The sequence below is a fragment of the Ranitomeya variabilis genome, chromosome 1 (assembly GCF_051348905.1).
Source record: "Ranitomeya variabilis isolate aRanVar5 chromosome 1, aRanVar5.hap1, whole genome shotgun sequence".
In the NCBI taxonomy this organism is placed as follows: domain Eukaryota; kingdom Metazoa; phylum Chordata; class Amphibia; order Anura; family Dendrobatidae; genus Ranitomeya; species Ranitomeya variabilis.
The window spans coordinates 677,185,829-677,203,878 of NC_135232.1; positions in this window are offsets into that span (position 1 = coordinate 677,185,829).

The window sequence follows — 18,050 nt, forward strand, 5'->3', positions numbered from 1 at the left end:
CGGCATAATGCGGTGTAACGTAGTCCGTTAATGCTGCCATTGAAAGCAATGTCGGACGCATCGCTAGTGCACGCCCACAATGGGCGTGCGCTAGGGATGTGCCGTCATTGAGTGACGGACCCTGAGACGCAGGCTGCAGCGTTTCCGGGTCCGTCACTGCTAGCGCAGATGGAGCTAGAAGATGCTCTATCTGTGCTAGCGCGCTGCAAACGTCAGCACTTGCGTTACAGCAGCCCGTTAGCGTATGTGCTGAACGGGCTGCTGCTAACGCAGTGTGAACCTAGCCTTAGGCTGATGGGAGGAGTGCTCAGTTATAGGGAGTGTACTACAAAATTTCAGCCTGGGAGAGGCATATAGGGTTTATCATCCCAACAAAGGGGTACGCCTTGTCACTAGCTGTTGTGCTCTCACAAACTGGACAATATGTGCATTAAATACGTTAATTTTTAACATATTTTCTAAAGCAGTAATGCAGTTCCAATTTCAACTATGTACCCTATGTTGTTTATATGTACTTTTACTGTTTACTTACTGCAGGATATATGCTCATTTTGTTTTTACCTTAGGTAACTCATGCTGAGATTGTAAACCCCCTTTATGCTATCCCATGCCTGCCTAGCACTACTTATAAATGTACAATAATTATCTGTTTATTAGGATACTGTGTATCTGAAAATCCAGTTGTGGTTCCTACAGTAAAACAAAGTTTTGTGCTGCATTTTAGATATCTCCAAAATGTTATGTTAAGGGAAAAACATTTGCACGCTAGGGCATTTGTTGTCATGGCAAAAGCATCTATTCGATTTTGTGAAGGTAAGAATTCAGCTTGGACAACTTAGACCACACACTGTAACTAACTAAAAGAGATTGTCATGCAATATACACAAATATGTGTTTGGGCCCCCTGTTTGGTCAGAGTGGTGATCGACTAGCAAAGAGCAGATCTGTCTCTGATAGACATGGCCTGTTTTTGTATTTCATGGTCGGCCATGCATCTAAATGTCTTTTCTCAAAGCATAGAATGTGATACAAAAGCAAACTACCTGGTAAATTTTGCCCTACCTGATTGGCACATTATCACCCACCAAAGACCAATTGTACCATGTGAGTGGAAGCACTGGAGAATTGTGGAGTTTATCTTCTCTCATTTCTTGTTTCACCCCTGACTGACTGAACCCTCCTTGCATCACGTTTGACTTATTGAGCCCTCCCTGTATCACGTTTGACTGACTGAGACCCCCTGTGTCACGTTTGATTGACTGAGCCCCCCTGTTGTCACGCACAGTGTAGGAAAGACTAAGTGCACCACCAAGGGATAAGGGGAAGGGAACCCAACACTAGGGAAGGGGGAGTGGAGACCCCTAGGTATATCTAACATCACCCTTTCTGTCCTAAGCGTCCCTACATAGGTTCCACATCTATTGCCAAACAGGATACCTAACCCCTGCCTGACCCTATCAATAAGCCCTGCATAGAGAAGGACAGGATACCACTAGTCAATCCCTACTACCACTAATGACAGGTGGGATACACAAACAAGGGGAACACTTAGCTTGAGTAGACTCAGAGAGAAACACAAACATCCTCCAAACACCAAAGAGGAAGATAGCCTACTGCTATAGCTCCAAGCCTCAACAGGGAAATTGAAATGGAAATATCACTGGCATCTCCCAGCAGCAAGCTGGGAGTTATAAACACCCCGGTCCAGGTGTGTCAACTAGAAGCAGGGAAAGGCTGCCACTGGGTCCTAGAGGCATAAGGTCCAGGTAGAAGTCTGCACAGCAAACTACTGAGACCTTCTGCAGTCAAATGCAGAGTGACGGTCTGCAGCCTCTGACACCCGTGATAGTACCCCCCTTCTACGAGTGGCCTCAGACACTCAAGACCAGGTTTCTCAGGATAAGAGGTATGGAATGACAAATCAGCCTGGGGGGCGTTCACCTCTGATGCAGAAACCCACATCCTTTCCTGTGGACCATAACTCCTCCAATGCACCAAATATTGTAGGGAACAACGTTGGAGGCAAGAATCTACAATTCTTGAAATATGAAATTCTAGGTTTCCATCAACCATTATCGGGGGTGGCAGCAGGGGTGAGGGCTCAAGAGGATCCGCATATCTCTTGAGCCAAGAACTGTGAAAAACATTGTAGATCTTCAGAGCCTGAGATGGCTCAAAATGAAAGGCTGCTGGACCAAAGACAGCGGTTATGCTATAGGGACCAATGAATCTAGGTCCCAACTTCCAGGATGGAACCCTCAACTGAAATTACTGGTAGACAACCATATAAAATCATTCACATTCAGGTCCAGACCTGGCACGCGTTTACCGACACTCATACGCCTATACCTATCTCCCCTGACCTTGTAAGGAACAGGTAGTGGCAAAACAGGACCAGATGGATGGGTATGCGGTACTTTAGAATGTGCGCAAACAGTGCAAGCATACACCTGTTCAACCACATCCTGATGCAACCCTGGCCACCAAAAACGACGAGAAAGGAGGTCCCTGGTTGCCTTACCAGCTAGCTGACCAGCAAGTACAGAGTCATGAAATTTTCTAGTTACATTGCAGTGCAAATTAGATGGCACAATTGCCCTCTCCGCAGGTCAGGAGGCAGGGGCATCCCCTTAGCCTCCAACACATCACCCTCCAGGTCCGGGTACATGGCCAACTGTCACGCCGCCACCGCTGCCGCCTCCCGCACCCTGTTATACTTACGTGTCCTCGGCGTCCCGGCGCGGCTCTGCTGCTGCGGCGTCCTCTCTCCAGCGCTCGTCGGCTTCTGCTGCTCGTCGGGTGCGCTCGCACGCCAGGTTCCGTTCTGCGCGTGCGCACCTCTTATCCCTGCTGGTACTTCCTATCCTGTCCTCTCTATCGTCTTGGAGGACCTTCTCCACCCGGAAGTAAGTACGCAGCGCCAGTATATCTTCCTGTTAGCTCCTCACCCCTGTGTCTGATGATCACTTGTGTTTCTCTAGTGCTTCAGGCCGCACGTGTACTCTGTGCATCTCCTTGTTCCCTGATTTTGTTCTCTGTTGTCTCTCCGGAGAACCTTCGTCAGTCCTTGTAGTCTCTGTGTCTCTGCAGGCTCCGTGTCCTTGCAGTTCCAGTGTTCCTACGATCCCTGTGTCTCTGCACGCTCCGTTTCCCTGCAGTCCCAGTCATCCTGCAGTTCCTGTGTTCCCATAGTCCCTGTATCCCTGCAGTCCCTGTGTTCCTGCTTTCCCTGCTTCTCTGCAGTGCCCATCTGTCCTGAGTCCCTGCGGTATTCCGTCTGTCCTGTGTCTTTGCCGTTCCCACCACTTTTAGTTTCTCTTCTGCTCCTCTGGTCTTTAGTCTCCGTTTTCCTCTCCCTTTTTCTGCCTTGGTCCTCCAGCTTCCGTGGCGACAGTCCCTCACGCTCCTGCCCCTAACTCTCCCTGTATAGGGGGGGTCAATCTGGTCAGCTCGTCCGTGAGGGGATCGTCGTCACGGTCCAGAGGGTCCACCTATTTAGCAGAGAATCCTCACACCGACATGCCTACCCCCTTCTACAAAATTGGTGCAGGGTTCTCAAAGCCAGACAAAAATGCCGGTAAGGTCCCTGTAGATACAGCAGTAGGGGAAAAGTTTAGGCAGTTACCATGACAGTACTCTCCCCGCTTTACAATCTCTCTGGATTGCCAATCCACAGTTGGATTATGCTTCACCAACCAGGGCAAACGCAGAACCTTTGGAGTGTAGAGATCCTTCAGGACATAACAAGGGATTATTTGATAATGCGAAGACCTCACCTTCAGTCTTATGCTATGAACAATCTGTGCCAGTTTTCTCTGTGAAAGTGGTGCTCAGTCGATGGTGCAAATAGGATTAGGTTTAGTAAAGGTAGAGCAAACAAAACCATGAGTTCTAGCAAACTCAGCATCCACCATACTGACTGCAGATCCACTGTCCATAAACACAGAGTTTTTTCAGACCTGCTCTCTAGCACCACCTGTAATGTCAGGACAAACTGAGAATTGCAGGCTGCAAACGAACACACCCCTTGATTATCAAGCTCCAGGCTCCCAAGGGTTAATCGAGTTTCTTTTTGCTTTGGAATCACAAAACAAGCCCCAATAAAATGTCCCTTCCTACCACAAAAAAATACACACTTTTTCTTGCCAATGTCGGGGGAAACATACGACACAAATGCACGTCCCAACTGCATGGATCCATCTAACTCTGCAAGTATAGGTTCATCCCCAGACCTACCCTCTGACACGAGGGTATTGTCCCGGAAAAAGGGATCAGAAGACAGTGGTCTTACCCATCTGTCCCGCAGGCGTCTATCCACCCGAATATCCAAGTACATGGCAACCTCCAATGACACAGGAGTCTTATAAACTGCAATGAGTCCTTTAATCTTTCAGTGAGGCACTGAATGAATTGGCTTCTCAAAGCTGGGTCATTCCATTTATTTATCAGTTGACCACCTGCAGAATTCAAAGCTATAAGTCTCCACTGAACGATTCCCTTGCCGAATGCGATGCAGCCTGGATTCAGCCAAGGAAATAGGGTCAGGATCCGCATAGATAAGGGCTAGGACCCTGAAAAACTCTTCCACAGATTGGAGACCCATAGAGTCCTGTGGCAGAGAAAAAGCCCAGGTTCCACCTGCAACAGTGAAATAATAATTCCTACTTGTTTCTCCTCATGTCCAGAGAAGTTAGGGTGAAGTTTAAAGTACAATTTGCATGCCTCCTTAAACGCAAAAAACGTGTCCCTACCCCCAAAAAAACCTGTTTGGCAGGGCAATTTTGGTTCAAGGTGGACCGGCCTACACACAGAGTCCCCCCAAAGTAGGAGCCTGCAGCCGCTGCCGTTGCTGCTGAACCTCAGAAGGACGGTTAGTCACCTCTAGTGATAACCTCTGCAGCTGCTCTACCAGCACTGAAACGGGATCCATGAACCCAGCAAAAGAAAAAAAAACTCACACAGAAAGAAACACACCAAAAAAAACAACAAAAAAACAAGTGTCAGTTTTGTTTTGTTTTGTTTTCTTTTGCGAATGTTAACTGCCGGTCATAATGCCATGCACAGTATAGGAAAGACTAAGGGCAACACTAAGGGAAAGGGAACCCAACACTATGTAAGGGGGGAGTGGAGCCTTCTAGGCAGATCTAGCATCACCCTTTGTGCCCTAAGCGTCCCTATATAGGTTTCACACCTATTGCCAAGCAGGATACCTAACCCCTGCCTGTCCCTGCCAATAAACCCTGCATAGCGAATGACAGGATAGAACTAGTCAATCCCCACTACCACTAAAGACAGATGGGATACACAAAAAGGGGAACATTTAGCTTGAGTAGACTCAGAGAGAAACACAGACATCCTCCAAACACCAAAGAGGAAGATAGCCTACTGCTATAGCTCCAAGCCTCAACAGGAAAATGGAAATATCACCGGCCACTCCCAGTAGCAAGCTGGGAGTTATAAACACCCCGGTCCAGGTCTGTCAGCTAGAGCTGGGGGAAGGCTGATACTAGGTCCTAGAGTCAGAAAGACCAGGAAGAAGTCTGCAAAGCAAACTGCTGAGACCTTCTGCAGTCAGATGCAGAGCGACCGTCTACAGCCTCTGACACACTCGTGACACCTGTATCACATTTGACTGACTGAGTACCCCTGTATCACACCTGACTGGCATTATGGCCCCATTTTGGTATAATGACATTCATCCTGGGCCCTTACCAGTAATAATGTTTTCATCCTAGGCCTCATGCTGTAACAATGTCCGCCTTCTCGTATAATGTCTGCCATCCTGATATAATTTCGGCCATCCTAATATAATATCCCCCATCCTGGTATAATATCCCCATCGTAATATAATGTCACCTATCCTGATATATGGTCTACCATCCTGATTTAATGTCTACCATTCTGATATGTCACTCATCATGATATAATGTCTGGTATAATGATATAATGTCCGCCATCCTAGTATAATGTCACCCATCCTGACATGATGTCACCCATCCTGGTATAATGTGCCCATGCTGGTATAATGTCTCGCCACCCTGGAATAACGGCGCTATACTGGTATAATGTCCAGATCCTGGTATGTTGTCCCCCATCATGGTATAATGTTAACATCCTGGTATAATGTCCCCTATCCTGGTATAACATCTCCCATTCTGGTATAATGTCTGTGTACTGGTATAAAGTCCACATCCTGGTATAATGTTCCACATCCTGGTATAATGTCCTCATCCTGGTATAATGTCCTCCATCCTGGTATAATGTCCGTTATTCTGGCATGTCTGCCATCCTGGTATAATGTCCCCCATCCTGGTATAATGTCCATCATCCTGGTATGATGTCCCCCCACCCTGGCATGATGGCCCTTATCTTGGTATAATATCCTCCGTCCTGGTATAAATGTCCCCCATTCTGGTATAATGACCCCATTTTGCAATAATTTTCACATTCTGAGCTCCTTTCGTTCTTCTCCATCATATTTTAAAAAGAAAAATTATTCTTTCCTTCCTCCCCTTCTACAACATGTGGCGTCCTTCAATAGCTGGCGCAGGAGCCAAGAACTGACTTGTGTGTGCCGGCAAAAGCAGCGCACGATTTCACTGCCATGTTCAACCCATCATTGTCAATCTGACTCTGATTGGCCTGCAGCGTGTACTGCAGGGTAGAGAGTGTTGGGTCTCTGCATCACAATATATTTCAACAGAATGTGCATCACAGGACACACATCCAGGTGAAATTGGTGTCGTCGGGGCACGCTCCAGCACGGTCCTGGTCGCGGTTGCAAATTCTATGACAGCAATCATTACGCCCCTGCTTGTTTTGTACATTTGAATATAATAGTATTAGAGTATATAGTGGAAATAGTAATCTCATATGAATCCAGCCTAATGCTGGATTTCACCAGAGTATCAAGATTGGGGCACACAGCTGCATGGTAACCTATCAGCACCCCGAATTCACATCAACTGAAATGCCACTGCCAGTGATTGACAGTTGCATATAACTCGTTTAACGTCAGTGACTAAAGCTTGCTTTGTAGTCTGCTGTTACAGGCACATGCCCACTGTGTAACGCAGTTGGTGCAGCGCCCCAGAGTTCTGGTCGTTGCAGTACTGTGGCTCTGCCACTAAGGGGAGCCATGGTACGTTCGATGGCACTGAAGGAGTTCCTCCAATCAGGTATCACAGACACCAATATGTTTCACAGCAGGGCCTCCGGGGGGAGCTAAGGGTGCTAATCATTAGGCCACTCCCCACCATAGTGGGTAAACTGGGGGTCAGGCAGGAAGTTAGAAGAGAACGCTGACGGGATTGAACAGAGCAACACCCTGTGGCAGAGGGTGTTGTGAAGGGAGAGACTGTAGGGTCTCTGCCAGGGGTGGGATCCTGGCAGAGGCTTGGCATTGAGAGAACGTAACGGGACCGTGCCTGCTCAGCTTAGCGGCGGTGCCCAAGAAAGGACTAGAAGCGAGGCAGATTGTGCTGAGTGAGAAACGAGATCAAGCAGAAGGAGAATACCAGCAGGGGTTTTGTTGAAAGAGGCAGCACCCTGCTGAGGCGCAATACCGGTGGCCGGAACGCCGAGGGAGTGGATTAGAATACAGCTTCAAGCCATACTCCAAACAGCGGCAGGACAGTCGGTCTCAGGCGGGCTGTCTACCACATATCACCTATGAAGTCTTGGGGGGCAATTGCGGGAGAGGGGCGTCTCTAGGGTCCCGGAAGAACTCCAGGCCTACCTGACAAACGGGTGCCATTCCAACCTGAATACAGGGAAGGGGTGGATTACAGAGGAACATCAAATCGAGTTGTGAGGGAACTTAAGAAACAGACACAACCGTTGTGGGGTCACTTTCCGTGAGCACAGCAGGGAAGGACTACAACACATAGCGCTAGTAGGAAGGCACAGATCTCCACCTGAGAGGAGGACTCTGGAGGTGCCATTGGACCGGCTGGACTTGCGTAGCCTGGTGAACCGTGTTCTGGACTGAGGACTCAGAGATCTCCAGTAAAGAGGTAAAGAGACTGCAACCTGGTGTCCTTGTTATTTACTGCGACCTGCACCCCCACAACTGCACCGCTACATCGCTATCGTTACTACCAACACCCACACCTTGCATTTTACTGTGCGCCCCCCCACGGCAGGGTCACGGACCGGGGCCTAGCCACCGTGACAACCCCAGGACTGAGACCTAGAGGCCCGGCTCCGGGTACCCCTCGGCCCTGCGGCGGTGGAGGGGGCGCTGCAGAGGCATCTGTTGTGTGTGATGCGGGCTCCGCTCCTGACCTAAGTCCACACATGCAGATCCTACTGTGGACATACTGGCACATGTGCCAAGGGATTAATGTTTTGATTTGATTTTATGTACAGTGACATATAAATGTTTGGGCACCCCTGGTCAAAATTACTGCTATTGTGAACAGTTAAGCAAGTTGAAGATGAATTGATCTCTAAAAGGCCTAATGTTAAAGATGACACATTTCCTTTGTATTTTAGACAAAACATATATTTTCATTTTTTACATTTTAAAAATTACAAAAAGGAAAATAGGCCCATGCAAATGTTTGGGCACCCTACATGGTTAGTATCTTGTAGCAGCTCCTTTTGAAAGTATCACAATCTGTAAACACTTTTTGTAGCCAGACAAGAGTCTTTCAATTCTTCTTTGAGCGATTTTCATTCATTCTTGATTAGACAATTCTGAATTCTTCCAGTTCTGGGAGATTCCTGAGTCATCTTGCATGCACTGCTATTTTGAGGTCTAGCCACAGGTTTACAGTGATGTTCAGATCAGAGGACTGTGAGGGCCATTGTAAAACCTTCAGTTTGCGCCTTTTGAGGTCGTCTGTTGTGGATTTTGACGTGTGTTTACGATCATTATCCATTTGTAGAAGCCATCTTCCTTTCCGCTTCAGCTTTTTTACAGATGGTGTTATGTTTGCTTCAAGAATTTGTTGAAATTTCATTGAATCCATTCTTCCCTTCACCTGTGAAAAGTTCCTCGAGCCATTGGCTGCAACATAAACGCAAAGCATGACTGACCCACCCTCATTCTTAAAGGTTTTCATGTAATTCTGTGCCCTTTTTTCTCCACACATACAGTACCTTTGATCATTGTGGCCAGTCAGCCCTATTTTAACCACATCGGTCCACAGGACTTGTTTCCAAAAAAGCATCAGGCTTAAATGTTCTTTTGCATACTTCTGACAGTGAATTTTATGGTGAGGACTCAGGACATGCTTTCATCTGATGACTCTTCAGTTAGGACCCACCATAGGATGTGGGACTAGCTATATATTTGTTAGTAGGTAATGGCTTAATTTGCGCTCATATCAGTCTGTAGAGCTTCCTTATCTTATTTGAATTATTGTCAATCCCATTGATTTATCTGTTATTACTACTGCAAACTTTTGCATCCTTTTTGTAATTTTTAAAATGTAAAAACTTACAATATTTTATTTTTTTGCCGACAATACAAAGGAAATTTGTCATCTTTAACTTTAGGCCTTTTAGAGATAATTTCATATTCAACTTGCTTAACTGTTCACAAAGACAGTAATTTTGGCCAGGGATGCCCAAACTTTTACATGCAACTGTATGTGCATGTGGTGAGGAGCGCTCTTTATCCCGTCATTGGCTGTCATACAAAACGCATGGAACAAATGCATTTATATTGCAATATTTATTAACATACATAAAAAGTTGCAATTAGAATAAAATTATAGAACTAAGCAACTTTTGACACAGTGGATGCCCGTGGGTGGGCTTGTATTATTTCTATGTAGCTACATAGTGGGCCCCAGGAATGAATTTCTCTGGTGGGCCCAAAGTACTCCAGTACAAAGCTGCACACGATCATTGAAGCCAGTCAGCCATGGCTAAACTTTTCCTGCCTTTGCACAAATCACATACATCTGGAGACGAAAGAAAGCAGCATTATTATGTTACAAGGGAACAGTTACTTCCATCTTCATAGATTAATATTGTTGGATAATTCTTGTAAAAAAAGCAAGCATTTTTCAATGTTGTGCTTATTGAAATGTGCAACTGTTCTTGAGATATTAGCAGGTTTTTGTTGTTTACAACTTGTTGCCTTGGAGACGACCACTGTTGCTTTCTAAGTCTTCCTTCACAAGTCAGTGTCTCCAGTACTCGTGGTGAAAATTTTCACACGTACAGGAGACACACACTGAAGTGAAGTGAATGGGTCAAGTGAATGTGTCATGTCAGTGTGCTTTGATAGACCGTGTGGCCATGGGCAAAACACACATCTGTTTTTTATCACCAGCACAGGCAGCAAAAAGTCCCACACACGTGAACACTGATGACACATGGATGACATCCGTGTGCCATCAGTGTGACACGTAGCGGCTTCTGGGAATTAGCTGTACTGTTCACGCTGATCCCCAAAGCTGGCTGCTGGAGGCAGATCTGATCTTTGTCCCTTGCTCTCTCTGAAATCAGCACGAGCTAGGGACAATGTTGAAAGCTGTAGTCAGCCCCCGTTGTCGATATCGAGAGTAAAATGAAGAATAAAATACAAAAACACATACTGACCTTAACACCTAATCCCCTGAAGCCAATGGCCCCCTGAAAATAAACAAAAATATAAAACAACAATATGCCTCACCTGTCCAAAGTTGAAAGAATCCAGAGTGTCCCACGCCGTAATCCATCTGTGTGACATTTACTCATCAACATTAGCAGGCCCATGAACTGCGCTGATCTCAGTGAGATCCTCGCTTTTCACCGTGAGATTTCTGCTATGATCTCACTGAGGTCAGTGCTGTTCATGGGCCCGCTCTCGCTGTAGCAGGTAATTTTCCCTTGCTCTTCAACATGTGCAGTCGCCACAGGCCACAACTCACACTGATGAGCAATTGTCGCACAGATGAATTATGGTGTGGGACTGGGACACTCTGGAGTCTTTCAACTTCGGACAGGTGAGGCATATTATTGTTTTTATGTTTGTGTATTTATAGGGGACAGTGGCTTCAGGAGATTAGCTGTTAAGATGAGTATAATGAATACAACTCTCAACATTATCGCATGCTCCCGCTGATCACAGGGAGAGCAGGGGGCAATCATGTGAGCTTTCTTAAGCAGCCAGCGCCTGAGAACAGAGCGAACTATGCTGGCTTTTCTGAGGCACCAGTACATGTGATACTGATGTGGCACACGGTTGCCACATGTGTAGGGAGGAGAGCCAAGCTAACAGTCCCTCTTGCGTGTCTGGGCTGGAACTAGGGGGGTGTCACCATTATTCCTGGGGGAAGAGATTTCTGACCGGAGCAGTTCAGGACACCTGACTGGTGGGGGCAGGTCCGACTTAAGTAGCAGTCTGAGCGGGAAGACAGGACACTTGGCGGGGAATGAGCTTGTGAGCAGAGAGATGGTTGACTCCATCTCGACGGACACACGCCAGCTTGCTGTGCCTTCACACCCAGCTAGCAAAACTGCTAAAACGTGCTACCCACAGCCCAGAGAGACATCTGCATCGTGTAGTGATCAGTACAGAGTGTATAGCTTCGTTCCGCTTACCACCGCGAAGCCACCGCTCAGCCATATCCCTGTGGTGCTCACTGAGAACCGGCCTGCTCCTGTGGCAGTGACCGCTGGACTGTGTACGTCTTCTGCGGCCTTGTCTACTAAACTGTTTGCTACTTCTGTTTGTGCCTCGGACCTACACTTCTTCATCAATCTTCTTGTGCCCGTAGCAGGAGACCATGTGCTGAAGGACCCAGAGGATTCATCTGCGCAAGGAGACAGTGCATCGCCTTTCTGCAGGACCGAATCGGAGAGATCTCGCACCACCTATGGCGCCACCGAGGGATCTTCCAGCTATCTTCCTCCAGTGCACAGAGACTGATAGGTTAACCCTTTGTTACCTGCTGTATTTGTTTTTCCCCCATCCGCAAAGTCATTTTCTTTACCCCCTTGCTCATTCCATCACTGTTTTATATAAAGAACATGTTAACCCTTGCTCTGTCTCCTGTGTGTCACTGCATCCTTCGCACCTGCTAGCAGCCTACACGTGTATGACATATACAGACACACGGACACATATCTCGGTACTGTTTTATACAGTAACACAAATATCACGGCATGTGAAGAGATCTAATTTGTAAGTGCTGTGCTAAAAGCTGATCCAGATTAGGATGTAAAAGCATGCTCCAGCAATCCTGCCAGCTTCATAATGGCACTTGTAAGCACTGTGAATATTCTCCTGTCTTGCAGTGGTGTTTGGTCTCCAAATCAACAAGTTGTTAACAATTGTTAACATCTCAAGAACAGTTAAAATTTTTAATAAGCAGTAAATAGAAAAATTGCTTGTATTCATAAGAACTATCACCAAATACCCATATTTGAAGATCGGAATAAGTCTTTAATTTTTAAGAGGTGCTTTATAAATCAAAGCTCAACCTGATAGATTGCTATGGGCGCCACTTTAGCTTTCCCTTCGCACTAACTGTGATGATAAACTCTTCGGTCTGCAAATCTTTCAAATTTAAGAAAAAAAATTAATACGACTACAGCGTCAGTAGCAGTCATTTAAAATTAGCAGTGCTTCTCAACCAATGTGATTTTTAGACCCGACACAGCAGTCATTACTCATTTTAATTTTGGTGTATTTTTTCAGCTTTAAGTTTTGGGTTTAGCTTGAAAGTTAAACTAATTCAATTACTTTAACGAGATCTATAAATAAATTCCCTGCCATCATTCAGGACCTCCTTTAAAATGGGTACTAAGCTTATGTGACAACAAGTTTGATTTGGGCAAGTTGACAAAGAAAAAGGATAATGCAGTTTTTAACTGGAAAAAGGACATCCCAGTACCATCTGCCAACAGCACAATTTTATTAAACTGTCAATGTGATCGATGGCATAGACATTGAATAAAATCCAAAATACAGAAAGGCATTGGGATTTTGCTACCATTAATAAGTGACACCACGGGAATGTAAATATTACTTCCCATTAGTTGGCAAAACCCTGATGGATGCAACTATATAGAAGGACATTATATCCAAGCAGGAACTATACATCCTACAACGTAAAAATGGTATTTTAAAGCTTCACCAATCACATTACTTATTCCTCTTGGCTGTAAAACGACCGACTCAGTGGGCATCTATGGACTGAAAACACATTATATAGAAGAGGTTTAATAAATGGGTAAAAGCCGCACCAGCTCTGGGCAAGTATAACCACTATAAATTTCCACCCAGGAGTTTGAATAACATGGCAGCTAAATAGCTTCCATTTATATTCTGGTGTCATGAAGAGTATGGTAATCTGTTATATTGATGACAATATTGGGATGAAGCACTCTAAGGCTCTGTTCACACAATCCACTCAATCAAGTTGTAGTACTGTTGTCAATGCCATATGGAGATTTTTAGGGAAAAGCAGGATGCCGAGGAGACATGCAAACCATGTATTTAATCATATCTTACATGGTGAATATAGAATGTGTTTAAGTCTTTTAAAGAAAAAAACACTTGCAAGATCTAATCCACCAATTTATGCATTAGATTGCAAGAAAACTTTAGAAATTAATTTTTGCTTGATGGGTTCCACAGCAATAGAGAGAAAGGTGTAATTCTCCAGTAAGTAGTTATAATCTATGGTGCCCATTGAAACTAATCTGCACACACTTGGTCATCCAGCAATAATAATAATAATATAATAATAATTTTTACTTATATAGCGCCAACATATTCCACAGCGCTTTACAAATTATAGAGGGGACTTGTACAGACTAAAGACATTACAGCATAACAGAAATCACAGTTCAAAACAGATACCAGTAGGAATGAGGGCCCTGCTCGCAAGCTTACAAACTATGAGGAAAAGGGGAGACTGTCATGATCTCAATGGCAAGAGAACATAGCATAAGCATATATAGGAACTAGCTCTTGGAAGATGGGAACTGAGCTGACCATGAACTAAACCTAACGCACAACTAGCAGTGGCCGGGTAGCATGCCTACGTTGATTCTAGATGCCCAGCACCAGCCGGAGGACTAAATAAAGCTAGCAGAGGAAAATATTAGTCCTAGCTCACCTCTAGAGAAATACCCCGAAAGGAGACAGAGGCCCCCCACATGTATTGGCGGTGAGTTGAGATGAAATAACAAACGTAGTATGAAAATAGGTTTAGCAAATTTGAGGTCCACTTACTACATAGCAGAAGACAGAAAGGACACTTTCATGGTCAGCTGAAAACCCTATCAAAAACACCATCCAGAAATTACTTTAAAACTCTGGCATTAACTCATAACACCAGAGTGGCAATTCCTGTTCACAAGAGCTTTCCAGACACAGTAACGAAACTACAGCTGTGAACTGGAACAAAAATGCAAAAACAAACATGGACAAGAGTCCAACTTATCTAGTAGTTGTCTAGGAGCAGGAACAAGCACAGAGAGGCTTCTGATAACATTGTTGACCGGCAAGCAACTAACAGAGCAGCAAGGTTATATAGCGACTCCCACATCTTGATGGGAACAGGTGAACAGAGAAGATGAAGACACCAGTTCAATTCCACCAGTAGCCACCGGGGGAGCCCAGAATCCAAATTCACAACAGTACCCCCCCCTCAAGGAGGGGGCACCGAACCCTCACCAGAACCACCAGGGCGATCAGGATGGGCCCTATGAAAGGCACGAACCAGATCGGAGGCATGAACATCAGATGCATTCACCCAAGAATTATCCTCCTGGCCGTATCCCTTCCACTTGACCAGATACTGGAGTCTCCGTCTGGAAACACGAGAGTCTAAGATTTTCTCCACAACGTACTCCAACTCACCCTCAACCAACACCGGAGCAGGAGGCTCAACGGAAGGCACAACCGGTACCTCATACCTGCGCAATAATGACCGATGAAAAACGTTATGAATAGAAAAGGATGCAGGGAGGTCCAAACGGAAGGAAACAGGGTTAAGAATCTCCAATATCTTATACGGGCCGATAAACCGAGGCTTAAACTTAGGAGAAGAGACCCTCATAGGGACAAAACGAGAAGACAACCACACCAAATCCCCAACAGAAAGCCGAGGACCAACACGACGGTGGCGGTTGGCAAAAAGCTGAGTCTTCTCCTGGGACAACCTCAAATTGTCCACCACCTGCCCCCAGATCTGATGCAATCTCTCCACCACAGCATCCACTCCAGGACAATCCGAAGATTCCACCTGACCAGAGGAAAATCGAGGATGAAACCCCGAATTACAGAAAAACGGGGACACCAAAGTGGCAGAGCTGGCCCGATTATTGAGAGCGAACTCCGCCAATGGCAAAAAAGCAACCCAATCATCCTGGTCAGCAGACACAAAACACCTCAGATATGTCTCCAGGGTCTGATTAATCCGCTCGGTCTGGCCATTCGTCTGAGGATGGAAAGCGGACGAAAAAGATAAATCTATGCCCATCCTAGCACAGAATGCCCGCCAAAATCTAGACACGAATTGGGTCCCTCTGTCAGAAACGATATTCTCAGGAATACCATGCAAACGAACAACATTTTGAAAAAACAGAGGAACCAACTCAGAAGAAGAAGGTAACTTGGGCAGAGGAACCAAATGGACCATCTTAGAAAAACGGTCACACACCACCCAGATGACAGACATCTTCTGAGAAACAGGCAGATCTGAAATAAAATCCATCGAGATGTGCGTCCAAGGCCTCTTAGGAATAGGCAAGGGCAACAATAATCCACTAGCCCGAGAACAACAAGGCTTGGCCCGAGCACAAACGTCACAAGACTGCACAAAGCCTCGCACATCTCGTGACAGGGAAGGCCACCAGAAGGACCTTGCCACCAAATCCCTGGTACCAAAAATGCCAGGATGACCTGCCAACGCAGAAGAATGAACCTCAGAGATGACTCTACTGGTCCAATCATCAGGAACAAACAGTTTATCAGGTGGGCAACGATCAGGTCTATCCGCCTGAAACTCCTGCAAGGCCCGCCGCAGGTCTGGAGAAACGGCTGACAATACCACTCCATCCCTAAGGATACCTGTGGGCTCAGAGTTACCAGGCGAGTCAGGCTCAAAACTCCTAGAAAGGGCATCCGCCTTAACATTCTTAGAACCCGGTAGGTATGACACCACAAAATTAAACCGAGAGAAAAATAATGACCAGCGCGCCTGTCTAGGATTCAGGCGCCTGGCGGTCTCAAGATAAATCAAATTTTTGTGGTCAGTCAATACCACCACCTGATGTCTGGCCCCCTCAAGCCAATGGCGCCACTCCTCAAAAGCCCACTTCATGGCCAAAAGCTCCCGATTCCCAACATCATAATTCCGCTCAGCGGGCGAAAATTTACGGGAAAAGAAGGCACAAGGCCTCATCACGGAGCAGTCAGAACTTTTCTGCGACAACACTGCCCCAGCTCCGATCTCAGAAGCGTCGACCTCAACCTGAAAAGGTAGAGCAACATCAGGCTGACGCAACACAGGGGCAGAGGAAAAACGGCGCTTAAGCTCCCGAAAGGCCTCCACAGCATCAGGGGACCAATCAGCAACATCAGCACCCTTTTTAGTCAAATCGGTCAATGGCTTAGCAATATCCGAAAAACCAGCAATAAATCGACGATAAAAGTTAGCAAAGCCCAAAAATTTCTGAAGACTCTTAAGAGAAGAGGGCTGCGTCCAATCACAAATAGCTTGAACCTTGACAGGATCCATTTCAATGGAAGAGGGGGAAAAAATATATCCCAAAAAGGAAATCCTCTGTACCCCAAAAACACACTTAGAACCCTTCACACACAAAGAATTAGACCGCAAAACCTGAAAAACCCTCCTGACTTGCTGGACATGAGAGTCCCAGTCATCCGAAAAAATCAGAATATCATCCAGATACACAATCATAAATTTATCCAAATAATCGCGAAAAATATCATGCATAAAGGACTGGAAAACTGACGGAGCATTAGAAAGACCAAAAGGCATCACTAAATACTCAAAGTGGCCCTCGGGCGTATTAAATGCGGTTTTCCACTCATCCCCCTGCCTGATTCGCACCAAATTATACGCCCCACGAAGGTCAATCTTAGAGAACCACTTGGCCCCCTTTATGCGAGCAAACAAATCAGTCAGCAACGGCAATGGGTATTGATATTTAACAGTGATTTTATTCAAAAGCCGATAATCAATACATGGTCTCAAAGAGCCGTCTTTTTTTGACACAAAGAAAAAACCGGCTCCTAAGGGAGATGACGATGGACGAATATGTCCCTTTTCCAAGGACTCCTTTATATATTCTCGCATAGCAGCATGTTCAGGCACAGACAGATTAAATAAACGACCCTTTGGGTATTTACTACCCGGGATTAAATCTATGGCACAATCGCACTCTCGGTGCGGAGGTAACGAACCAAGCTTGGATTCTTCAAAGACGTCACGATAGTCAGACAGGAACTCAGGAATTTCAGAGGGAATGGATGATGAAATGGAAACCACAGGTACATCCCCATGAGCCCCCTTACATCCCCAGCTCAACACAGACATAGCTCTCCAGTCGAGGACTGGGTTGTGAGATTGCAGCCAAGGCAATCCTAGCACCAAATCATCATGTAGATTATACAGCACCAGAAAGCGAATAATCTCCTGGTGATCCGGATTAATACGCATAGTTACTTGTGTCCAGTATTGTGGTTTATTATTAGCCAATGGGGTGGAGTCAATCCCCTTCAGAGGAATAGGAGTCTCCAAAGGCTCTAAATCATACCCACAGCGTTTGGCAAAGGACCAATCCATAAGACTCAAAGCGGCGCCAGAGTCGACATAGGCGTCCGTGGTAATAGATGACAAAGAGCAAATCAGGGTCACAGATAGAATAAATTTAGACGGTAAGGTGCAAATGGAAACAGATTTACCAAGCTTTTTAGTGCGCTTAGAGCATGCTGATATAACATGAGTAGAATCACCACAATAGAAACACAACCCATTTTTCCGTCTAAAATTCTGCCGCTCGCTTCGGGACAGAATTCTATCACACTGCATACTCTCTGGCGACTTCTCAGTGGACACCGCCAGATGGTG